Consider the following 12,625-nt stretch of genomic DNA (forward strand, 5'->3'; position numbering starts at 1 on the left):
CATTGCAGGCAGATTCTTTACCAGCTGAGCTACCAGGGAAGCCCCCATAAGTATGCTACATCTTCATCCATTCATCTGCTTTAGGACATTTAGATTGCTCCATGTCTTGGCTATTGTAAGCAGTGCCACTATGACCATTAGGGTGTATGTATCTTTTCAAATTTTGGTTTTCTCTGGATATATGCCCAGGAGTGGGATTTAAAGATCCTATGGTAGCTCTATTTTTATTTTTTTAAGAGACCTTCATGCTGTTCTCCATAGTGAACTGTACCAATTTACATTCCCACTAACAGTGCAGGAGGATTCCTTCTTCTCCACATCCTCTCCAACATTTATTGTTTGTAGATATTTTGATGATGGCCACCTGATCAGTGTGAGGTGATACCTCATTGTAGTTTTGAATTGCATTTCTCTAATAATTAGCGATGTTGAGTATGTTTTCATGTGCACTTGGCCATCTGTATATCTTCTTTGGAGAAATGTCTATTTAGATCTTCTATCCTTTCTTAATTGTTGTTTTTTTTAATATATTGAAGCATATGAACTATTTGTATATTTTGGAGATTAATCCCTTGTCAGTCATATCATTTGCAAATATTTTCTCCCGATTGTATTTTAGTTGTGTTTATACATTCAGAAAACAAAGATCATGGCATCTGGTCCCATCACTTCATGGGAAATAGATGGAAAAACAGTGGAAACAGTGTCAGACTTTATTTTTTTGGGCTCCAAAATCACTGCGGATGCTGATTGCAGCCATGAAATTAAAAGACGCTTACTCCTTGGAAGGAAATTTATGACCAACCTTGATAATATATTAAAAAGCAGAGACATTACTTTGCCAACAAAGGTCCGTCTAGTCAAGGCAATGGTTTTTCCCGTGGTCATGTATGGATGTGAGAGTTGGACTGTGAAGAAAGCTGAGCGCCAAAGAATTGATGCTTTTGAACTGTGGTGCTGGAGAATACGCTTGAGAGTCCCTTGTATTGCAAGGAGATCTAACCAGTCCATTCTAAGGGAGATCGATCCTGGGTGTTCATTGGAGGGACTGATGCTGAAGCTGAAACTGCAATACTTTGGCCACCTCATGCGACGAGTTGACTCACTGGAAAAGACTCTGATGCTGGGAAAGGTTGGGGGAGGGAGAAGAAGGGGACGACGGAGAATGAGATGGCTGGATGGCATCACCGACTCTGTGGACATGAGTTTGAGTGTACTCCGGGAGTTGGTGATGGACAGGGAGGCCTGGCGTGCTGTGATTCATGGGGTCGCGGAAAGTCGGACACGACTGAGTGACTGAACTGAACTGAACTGATGGTTTTCTTTGTTATGCAAATATTTTTTCATTTAATTAAGTCCCATTTGTTTATTCTTGTTTTTATTTCCATTACTCTAGGAGACCAATCCAAAAAAGATACTTTTTTGATTTATGTCAAAGAGTGTCATGCCTGCATTTTCCTCTAGGAATTTTATAGTGTCCAGTCTTACATTTATATCTTTAATCCATTTCAGTTTATCTTTGTGTGTACCATCTCCACTCTTTCTAGGTTTATGATACAGATTTATAATATAGATATTAGATATTTTGTGATTGTTTTTCAGGTCATTGAGGCTCTGTTTTCATTGTCATTGTCCATTTTAGTCAATTTGCTCTCTTGTTCAGATTGAATACGTTCTGTTTCAAACTATATATGTATGTGCTATCATGTACGTGCTCCTATTGAGCCATTCCAGCAAGTTCTTTACATTGGCTTTTATATTTTTCAATTCTATAATCTCTATTTGACTCATTTTCCCTTAAATTCTATTTCTTTCCTGAACTCTTCTTTATGTTTCCATTTGTTCCAAGGGAGTTCTTATCTAATTTGTTTAACCACTTCTATGATGGCTGCTCAAATATCTTTGGCAGACATATCCAACTTCTCAAATTCATCTTAATGTGGTATCTCTTGACTGTCTTTTTCATTTAAGTCATGATTTCCCTGGTTCTTGGTGTGATCAATGACTTTTTACTGTGTTCTGGATATTTTAGATATTATATTACTGGATTCTTGATCCTGTTTAGATCTTCTGTTTCAGCATGAGTCATCTTGCTTTAGTGGGCAGTGTTCTGCTGACTTTTCCATTCTGAGCAAGTTAGACTAGTTGCAGCAAGTGGGTGGGAGGCAGTGGGAGAATTGGACTGGATTCCACTGGAAATGCTCTTGTGTACAGATAAGCTGCCACTGCCTCTGACAGAATGTTTTATAATAGAGAAGAACAAAACATATTGAATCCATTTCTTTTACCTTTACCTTTGTGTTCTATTGCTTTTGCTACTAGTTAATTACTAGAGGTTCAATGCTTATAGATTAAAGGATATATAATGGCCCATGTTTAGGAACCCTCCCTCCTGTTAAGGGTGTCTGAGTGTTAAGCTAAATGCCTTTGTTTAGCTCACAGGAAACATTCTGACTAGGCCCACCTGTGAATGGTTGAAGGAAAGAAAAAGTTAATACATCCTCTCTGAGTGTGGCTGGAACCAGGAAATATTTGCAACAATTTATCATCATTTTTACTTTACCTTTTTATCTTCTCTTCTGTTCCATAATAGAAACTAGCATCCAAACCTGGCCACGGTGGTTCTCTGCGACATGAGCTCACCAGCTTCTCTGTCTGCTGGTTTTGGAAATAAAGTTGCTATTTTTGGCCCCAAGAACTTGCCGCTCAAGTCATTGTCCTTTTGTGGAAAGCAGTGTGATCCTGGATTTGGTAACAGTTTTACCTCCCATCCCCACTTGGTTTTCCATTTATTGGTCTTTTGGCCAGTGGATGCAGTTTTCCTAGTTTCCCTTCCCTTATTTTATCTTGACAGTGGCTAAGTTGTAGAATTATCTTGTATCCAGATCTTGTTTTTCCCAAGACACTGGACCCAACTTAGGGGAACATGACCTTTGACTGTAACATTTTGAAAAACCCCAGAAACATCACTAAAGAAAGAGTACAGATGAAGAGGAAGGTTAACTCATGTAAAGAGTAAGGTGAGCTCATGTAATAAGCCTAAAATGCAATTATTTTAGACTTCTTTTAGGAAAGGTAGACACAGGAAAAATAAATGGGGAAGAAAACAATTCATGATAGGCTGCATCATGAGATTCCAAATTGCTTCCTCTTTCAATGGACTTCAGTTTCTTCAAGGGGAATTAATAACCTTGTCAATATTTAGCTCAGTCATAGTTGAGATGTTTCTGCATGCCTACTACGTGTTGATGTTCAGTCACTCAGTCGTGTCCAGCTGTTTGCAACCCCATGGACCGCAGCATGCCAGGCTTCCCTGTCCTTCATCATCTCCCTGGGTTTGCTCAAACTCATGTCCTTTGAATTGGTGATACCAAGCAACCATCTTTTCCTCTGTCATCCCTTTCTCCTCCAGCCCTCAATCTTTCTCAGCATCAAGGTCTTTTCCAATGAGTTGGTTCTTCCTATCAGGTGGCCAAAGTATCCAAAGTTTGAGCATCCCCTTCAACATCAGTCCTTCCAATGAATATTCAGTTTGCTTTCCTTTATGATTGACTGGTTTAACTTCCTTGCTGTCCGAGGAACTCTCAAGAATCTTCTCCAGTGCCAGAATTTGAAAGCATCAATTCTCTGATGCTCAGCCTTCTTTATGGTCCAACTCTCAAATCCATACATGACTGCTGGAAAAATCATAGCTTTGACTATGTTCACCTTTGTTGTCTAAGTGATGTTTTTGTTTTTAATACACTGTCTATGTTTGTCATAGCTTTTCTTCCAAGGAGTAACTGTCTTTTAATTTCACTGCTGCAGTCACTGTTCATAGTGATTTTGGAGCTCAAGAAAATAAAGACTATCACTGTTTCCATTGTTTCCCCATCTATTTCCCATGAAGTGATGGGACCAGATGCTATGACCTTAGTTTTCTGAATGTTAAGTTTTAAGCCAGAATTTTCACTCTCCTCTTTCACCTCATCAGTAGGCTCTCTAGTCCCTGTTTGCTTTCTGCCATTCACTTCAGTTCAGTCGTGTCCAACTCTGTGACCCCATGGACTGCAGCATGCCAGGCTTCCCTGTGCTTCACCATCTCCAGAAGTTCAGTCAAACTCATGTCCATTGAGTTGGTGATGCCATCAAACCATCTTATCCTCTGTCATCCCTTTCTCCTGCCTTCAATCTTTTCCAGCATCAGGGTCTTTTCCAATGAGTCAGCTCTTCACATCAGGTGGCCACCATTAGTTCAACCAACGAATATTCAAGATTGATTTCCTTTAGGATTGACTGGTTTGATCTAGTAGTCCATGGAACTTTCAAGAGACTTCTCCAACACCACAGTTCAAAGACATCACTTCTTTGATGCTCAGCCTTCTTTGGTGTTTAAGATCTTCTTTGTACTGTTCTTCTGTATAGTCTTTTCACCTCTTCTGCCTCTGTTAGTTCCATACAATTTCTGCCCTTTATTGTCCCATCTTTGCATGAAATATTCCCTTGGTATCTCTAATTATCTTGAAGAGATTTCTAGCTTTCCCCATTCTATTGTTTTCTTCTATTTCTTTGTATTGTTCCCTTAAGAAGGCTTTCTTGTCTCCCCTTGCTATCATCTGGAACTCTACATTCAGATAGCTATGTCTTTCCTTTTCTCCTTTGCCTTTTACTTCTCTTCTTTCTCTCCTAGTTGTAAGGCCTCCGCTGACAACTATTTTGCCTTTATACATTTTTTTTCTTTTTATTATTATTATTATTTTAATTGGAGGCTAATTACTTTACATATTGTATTGGTTTTGCCATACATTGACATGAATCTGCCCCAGGTGTACATGTGTTCCCCATCTTGAACCCCCCTCCCACCTCCCTCTCATATCATCCCTCAGGGTCATCCCAGTGTACCAGCCCTGAGCATCCTGTATCATTCATCAAACCTGGACTGGCAACATTTCTTTTTCTTTTGGATGGTTTTGATCACACCCTGATATACAATATTATGAACCTATGTCCATCGTTCTTCAGGCACTTTGTCTAGCAGATCTTATCCCTTGAATCTATCTGGAAGTGACAGCACTTCCACTGTATAATCTTAAGGGACTTGATTTGGATCATATCTGAATGGCCTAGTGGTTTTCCCTACTTTCTTCAAGTCTGAATTTGGCAATGAGGGGTTGATGATCCGGGCCACAGTCAGTTCCAGTTTTGTTTTTGCTGACTGTATAGAGCTTCTGCATCTTTGGCTGCAAAGAATATAATCAGTCTGATTTTGGTATTGACCATCTGGTGATGTCCATGTGTAGAGTCATCTCTTGTATTGTTGGAAGAGGGAATTTGCTATAACCAATACATTCTCTTGGCAAAGTTCTGGTAGCCTTTGACTTGCTTCATTTTATACTCCAAGGTCAAACTTGTCTGTTACTCTAGGTATCTCTTGACTTCCTACTTTTGCATTCCAGTCCCCTATGAAGTAAAGGGCATATTTTATTTGGTGTTAATTCTAGAAGATCTTATTGATCTTCATAGAACCATTCAGCTTCTTCAGCATTAGTGGTTGGGGCACAGACTTGGATTACTGTGGTGTTGAATAATTTTCCTTGGAAATGAACTCTAATCATATAATAAACTCTGGCAAGTTATGTATATGTAATATGTGTATATATGTGTACACATATTACATATACGTAATTTTTCAGAGTCTATTTTTGTTGACATGTTGCCAGTTTAAATGGAGTCTAGAAATTTTTGTCCCTTTAAGGCCCCCATTGTAATATAATGATGTTAAATATTTCTTCTATGTTTATTGATAACCACATAAAACAATGTAATTTTTTCAACTGAGATAGTTTTGTTGTTTTTGAGATGGCACCCAAGTATTGCATTTTGGACTCTTTTTTTGACTATTTTTCTTAGGAGTTCTTGCCCACACTAGTAGATATAATGGTCATAAGAATTAAATTCACCCATCCCCATTCATTTTCATTTACTAATTCCTAAATTGTCGATTTTTCATCTCCTGTTTGACCACTTCCAACTTACCTTTATTCATGAGCCTAACATTCCAGGTTCCTATGCAATATTGTATTTTATTGTATTGGACTTAAGTCTCACCACCAGATGCATCCACAACTGCACATTGTCTCTGCTTTGATTCAGTCTCTTCATTCCTTGTGGAGGTATTTCTCCACTCTCCTCCAGTATCATATTGGACACCTATCAACCTGAGGGGTTCATTTTTCAGTGTCACGTCTTTTTGCCCTCTCCCCACTCCCTTTTTTTAACTATTGATGGGATTCTGAAGGAATGAATGCTGAAGTGTCTTTCCATTCCTTTCTCCAGTGGACCGTGCTTTGTCAGAACTCTCCATTATAACTCATCCATCTTGGGTGGCCCTATACAGCATGGCTCATAGTTTGGTTAAGTTACACAAGGCTATAATGTGATCATTTTGGTTAATTTTCTGTGATTGTGGTTTTCATTCTATCTGCCCTCTGTTGGATGAGGATAAGAGGCTTGTGCAAGCTTCCTGGTAGGAGGAACTGGCTGTGGAGAAAACTGGGTCTTGCTCTGGTGGGCAAGACCATGCTCAGTAAATCTTTAATACAATTTTCTGCTGATGGGTAAGGCTGTGTTCCCTCTCTGTAGTTTGGCCTGGGGCCAAACTATGAGAGAGCTAATGGCAACCTCCTCCAAAAGAATTTATACCTTCATGCTGCACCTCCCAGGACTGCTGCTGTCAGTTTCCCTTGACCAGAGGCAGGCCACTGTCAACCCACGCCTCTGCTGGAGACTCCCAAACACTCACAGATGCGTCTGGCTCAGTCTTTTCTGGGGGCCCTGCTCCTTTCTCCTGGGTTCTGGTGCACACACAGTTTTGTTTGTGCCCTCCAAGAGTTTCTATTTCCCCAGTCCTGTGGGGATTCTGTAATAAAGTCCCACTGAACTTCAAATCAGATTCCCTAAGGATCCTCAGTCCTTTTGTCAGATCCCCAGCTTATGAAGCCTGTTGCAGGGCCTAGAACTTTCACAACAGTTTTAGTGCCTATAGACTTACAACTCCAGTGTTTTTGTTGTTTTCATTATTGTTGTTTCATTAAATTGTAGATTTCTTCCTTCACATAAAGAAGTCTAGAGTTGACTGTTAATGGCTCTGTTATAAGCTGAAGGAAGACACAAGAAACCCAGACTCCTTCCTTCTGCTTCACTATGTCGGTTTCTGTCTTCTATTCTCAGGGTTGCAATAAGGCTGCTGGAGCACCAACTTTATATCTGAGTTCCAAAAGGGAAGTAGAGGAAGGTCAAGGAACAAAAAGAACACTCACCCTCAGTTTCCCAGAAGCCTCATCCAATGGTATACACTCACAAATCATTAGCCAGTCTTACTGCAATATATGGGTAATTTAATTTTGTAGCTGATCATATTAACACTGAATAAATCAGGAATTTTTCTTAAGTGTATTAGTCATGATTCAGTAACAGAAACAGAATCACTATGTTGTATAGAATAAGAGATTTATTAGCAGCATTAGATCATTTGAAGTTGCAGACAGTAAGGTATGTAGATTTTCCCTGTATGTCCAGTTTTGGTTCTGAGCCTAAACTCAGCCTGGCAGAAAGGTGGATGTGAGATGGGTCATTGCAATGACAAAGCAGAGCCTGTGAATTAAGCATGAGGACAGCCTGCAAGCTATGAGAATAAAGTGGAACCTACTTATGTCTCTCACTGCCTCTAATCTTAATGACACGGGTGACCTATGGGAAAAGTCAGTGCCCTTTGCCAAGGAGTGATGCATACACCTTGCCCAAAACACAGAGAAGCTGGACAAGGCAATCTGGTGGAGCTTCAGGAGCCATGAGCTAGCAAGGGGGGCCAAAAAGGCAGAGACAACACACATGAGAACAACAGCACCAGTGTTCTTTGCAAACTTCAGAGCCTAAACAATGCCTACTGTTTCACCACTGCATTTTAAATCTTACACAAGTTATTTTCTCGTTAACCCTTATCCAAAACCATACAGAAAGAAGTTTGGGGAAGTTGGTTCCAATTTAGCTAAGTGAACATAGTTCAAAACTACACCATCAAGATAGAAGGGATAATAGGTATTGTGCAGGCAAGGATCTATGTCCACCACAGGAAGATAGTAGAAGTGTAGGACATCCAGGGAATGATGCTAATGAGCCAGATCTGGGTTGTGAAGAATGACATGTTTTCAGGGGATTAGTCATTCAGTAGTGTCCAACTCTTTGCAACCTCATGGACCATAGCCCACCAGGGTCCTCTGTCCATGGAATTCTCCAGGCAAGAATACTGGAGTGGGTTACCATTCCCTTCTCTAGGGGATCTTCTGGATCCAAGGTCTTTTGCATTGCAGGGGATTCTTTACTCTCTGAGCCACTAGGGAAGCCCTTTCAGGGGAATATTCAGGGAAATATTCTCAGATGGAAATAATAGCATGTGGTAAAGAGGAATAAAGCAGAATCTGAGTTCCAAAGGTGCTTCCATATTGCTGAAGCATAGAATAGGAGTGGTTTTGGGAGAGGGAAGGTGAAGGAAAGGTGAGGACAATTTTCACCTTCTTTGTCTTTACATAACCTCATAACATAAGGGAAAACATTATATTTTTAACACTCCCAAGTTTGACAGGACCTTGACCACTTTCCAAGCATGTGAGACTATAGTTGCCAGTTAAAACTGGATCCTGCTAAAAGAAATAGAAGTTCAAATGGCAGAAGCTTAAATACATTTAGTTTTATTTGTCTTGTATTGCAAAACTGCAGATGGTGACTGTAGCCATGAAATTAAAAGATGCTTACTCCTTGGAAGGAAAGTTATGACCAACCTAGATAGCATATTAAAAAGCAGAGAGACATTATTTTGCTAACAAAGGTCCGTTTAGTCAAGGCTATGATTTTTCCAGTGGTCAGGTATGGATGTGAGAGTTGGATTGTGAAGAAAGTTGAGCACTGAAGAATTGATGCTTTTGAACTGTAGTGCTGGAGAAGGCTCTTGAGAGTCCCTTGGACTGCATGGAGGTCCAACCAGTCCATCCTAAAGGAGATCAGTCCTGGGTGTTCATTGGAAGGACTGATGCTAAAGCTGAAACTCTAATACTTTGGCCACCTCATGCAAAGAGTTGATTCATTGGAAAAGACCCTCATGCTGGGAGAGACTGGGGGCAGGAGGAGAAGAAGATGACAAAGAATGAGATGGCTGGAAGGCATCACCGACTCGATGGACATGAGTTTGAGTAGACTCTGGGAGTTGGTGATGGACAGGGAGGCCTGGCGTGCTGCTATTCATGGGGTCTCAAAAAGTCGGACGCGACTGAGTGATTGAACTGATCGCAAAACACCTGAGTGCAGTTCAGGGCAGTTATGATATCCAACCAGTGACATTGGACCCTTTCAATATTTGTGTTCTGCATGCTTTGTGTGTGTGTTAGAGTGTGTACCCTGGAAATAATCTCAGACAGCAGAAGGTTCCCTGGGGAGAGTTTTGGGGAGATACAACATTAAGGTCATAAGGAAAGCAGGTCTAAGCAAAGGGAGAAGCTGAACAGCAAAAATGTTTGCAATTGATGACTCAGTCAATCCTACTAGAGTTCTGGAACTAGGATATTCCTATCCCAAATGAAGATACAGCAGTGGAGTCTCCATAACTCTGCTTTAGCCATCACCTTCATTGGGCAGATCATTAGAAAGTGCATTGCCATCACCTTTCCCATGGAGGGCAGGAGAGATAACTCTAAGTGAGCAGTTCCCATAGGTAAAAGGAAATTTCCAACCAGTGATGCAAGTGTAGTCTCAGTTATTATTGGTGTGTGGATCCTCAAGGTGTCTTGTCCACTACAGTTAGCAAGGTTTCATCCTCATGCATGTTACCGAAAGGTCACATGTGGCTGCTGTGCCTCCTAGCTTTACATTCCCTTCCAAGCAGGCTCAAAAGGTACAAATGGGCAGAGAGGCTTTTTCCCAATAAGCCTGCACATTTTTGTTCATGGATACATGTGCTTCTAAGGGATTTCTACCAACATTTCATTTGCTAGTAGAACGTTGATCTGTCATCCACCCTACAATTGGAAAATTGAGAGTTTGAAGCTAAGGATGTTGCTGAAGGCTGTATGCAACATTCAAGCTCTTTAGTAAAGGAAAAAGATGGGCATCTGGAAGGAAGCTAGCAGTTCTGATACCCTCATGTGATGACATTAAAAGGAATTTAGTAAACGTGCTCCCCATTCACCTTACGTTCAGGACTCAATTGGCCATCCACCTTAAATTCAGGGCTCAATTCATCATACACTACCAGCATAAAGGAACCCTGGAACACAACTTTGAGGAATAATTTGTCTGTACCCATGAATGATAAAAATGTGCAAGACCTTCAGCCTAAAACTCCTATTCTGTGAATAGATTTTAGAGAAACTAGTACACATATTGTGACCTACATAGTCAAAGGCTTTGGCATAGTTGACAAAGTAGAAATAGATGTTTTTCTGGAACTCTCTTGCTTTTTCCATGATCCAGCAATTTGATCTCTGGTTCCTCTGCCTTTTCTAAAACCAGCTTGAACATCTGGAAGTTCAAGGTTCACATATTGCTGAAGCCTGGCTTGGAGAATTTTTAGCATTACTTTACTAGCGTGTGAGATGAGTGCAATTGTGCTGTAGTTTGAGCATTCTTTGGCATTGCCCACCTCATGAGAAGATTTGACTCATTGGAAAAGACCCTGATGCTGGGAGGGATTGGGGGCAGGAGGAGAAGGGGACAACAGAGGATGAGATGGCTGGATGGCATCACTGACTCAATGCACATGAGTTTGGGTAGACTCCGGGAGTTGGTGATGGACAGGGAGGCCTGGCATGCTGCGATTCATGTGGTTGCAAAGAGTCGGACAAGACTGAGCAACTGAACTGAACTGAACTGAAAAGTATTTGGAAATAAAAACAAAATGGAAGGAAAAAGCCTACCTGCTGTCAAGAATTATTATTTGGTATAGTATCAAATCTGTGATATTGACAGAGGAATAGCCACACAGAGATTAATACCTGATTCAAGTGTGCTTTAAAAGGGTGCTACTGGGACTTCCCTGGGGGTCCAATGGTTAAGACTCCATGCTTCCATTGAGAAGAGTATGGATTTGATCCTTGGTTAGGAAGCTAAGATCCCACATGTTGCTCAATGTGGCCAAAAATTAATAATAGTTTTAAAAAGGTGCTACTTAATTTCCAAATATTTGTACAATTTTGAACTATCTTTCAGTTATTGATTTCTAGTTTAATTTCACTGTGATCTGAGTACATACTTTGCCTGATTTTTATTCTTTTAAATGTTAATATATGGTTTGGGACCTTGATGAGGTACATCATGGGATACATCTTAGTGGATGTCTCATATAAGGCTGAGAAGCATGTGCTTTCTGCTATTGTCATATGGAATATTTTATAAAAGTTAATTATATAATGCTGATTTATAATGCTGTTCAGGTTTTGTTAGTTTATATAAAAAGTTAAAAAACAAATTCAATGGAGGAAAACTAGCCCTTTTGTTTTGGGGTGGGGGGGGCGCTCTTCCAGAGCTGAGAATGGGCTCTTGTCTAATGCTCAGAAATGGATTGTCCAAGGAGACATACCTGCTGACAAAGCAAGAGACTTTCCTGGCAAGAGGCGCCCAGGTGGAAAGCAAGAGGGTAAGGGAACCCTGGAGGACTACTCTGCCACATGACTTAAAGTTTTGGGTTTTATGGTGATGATATTAGTTTCCAGATTGTCTCTGGCCAATCATTGCTCAGCCAAGATGGATTACCATGAGGAGAATTCTGGGAAGTTGGTAGGACATATGGCATCTCCTTTTGACCTTTCTCAAATTCTTTTTACTGGTAGTGGCTTGTTAGTTCTGTCTTCCTTACCAGGATATGTAAGATATGTAATAACTCAAGCAAATTGTTACTATGGTGGCTGGCCAGGGTGGGCTGTTTCTGTCAGTGTTTCCCCTAACATTTTTGACAAATGTAAATAAGGCAACATACCATCATAGGCAAAGGAAAAAGAACCTCCCCAACCTAAATTTTATGCCTTATATAAAATGTTATTAAATATATCACAGCTTTACATATAAAATTTTAAACTATAAAAATATTAGAAAAAATATGAAAAAATCTTGGCACTTATGGCTGAGCAAAGAGATCTCTCATTTGACAGAAAAAACACAATGCCCCATGGCTGATTCATGTCAATGTATGGCCAAAACCACTGCAATATTGTAAAGTAATTAGCCTCCAATTAAAATAAATAAACTAATTTAAAAAAACACAATCCATTAAAGGGGAAATAATAAATCGGCTCTCATCAAAATTAAATATTTTGGTCTGTGGAAAATCCCTTTAAGAAAATGAAAAGACAAACTACTAACCAAGATAAAATATTGGTAAACCACATATGAATCATATAAGCAACTAGAACCTAGAATCTATTGAATATATGTATCAAACTCAACTCAGTTAGAAAAATGGAGAAAAACACCATGAAAAGATGTTTGATCATTGAGGCTATACAGATGAAAAATAAACACATTTTTCAATGCCATTCTCCCAAACCATCCCACCCTCACCCTCTCCCATAGAGTCCCAAAGACTGTTTTATACATCTGTGTC

This window comes from Moschus berezovskii, chromosome 2, assembly GCF_049115385.1.
Source record: "Moschus berezovskii isolate FMDL1 chromosome 2, NW_MosBer_1.0, whole genome shotgun sequence".
Taxonomy (NCBI): domain Eukaryota; kingdom Metazoa; phylum Chordata; class Mammalia; order Artiodactyla; family Moschidae; genus Moschus; species Moschus berezovskii.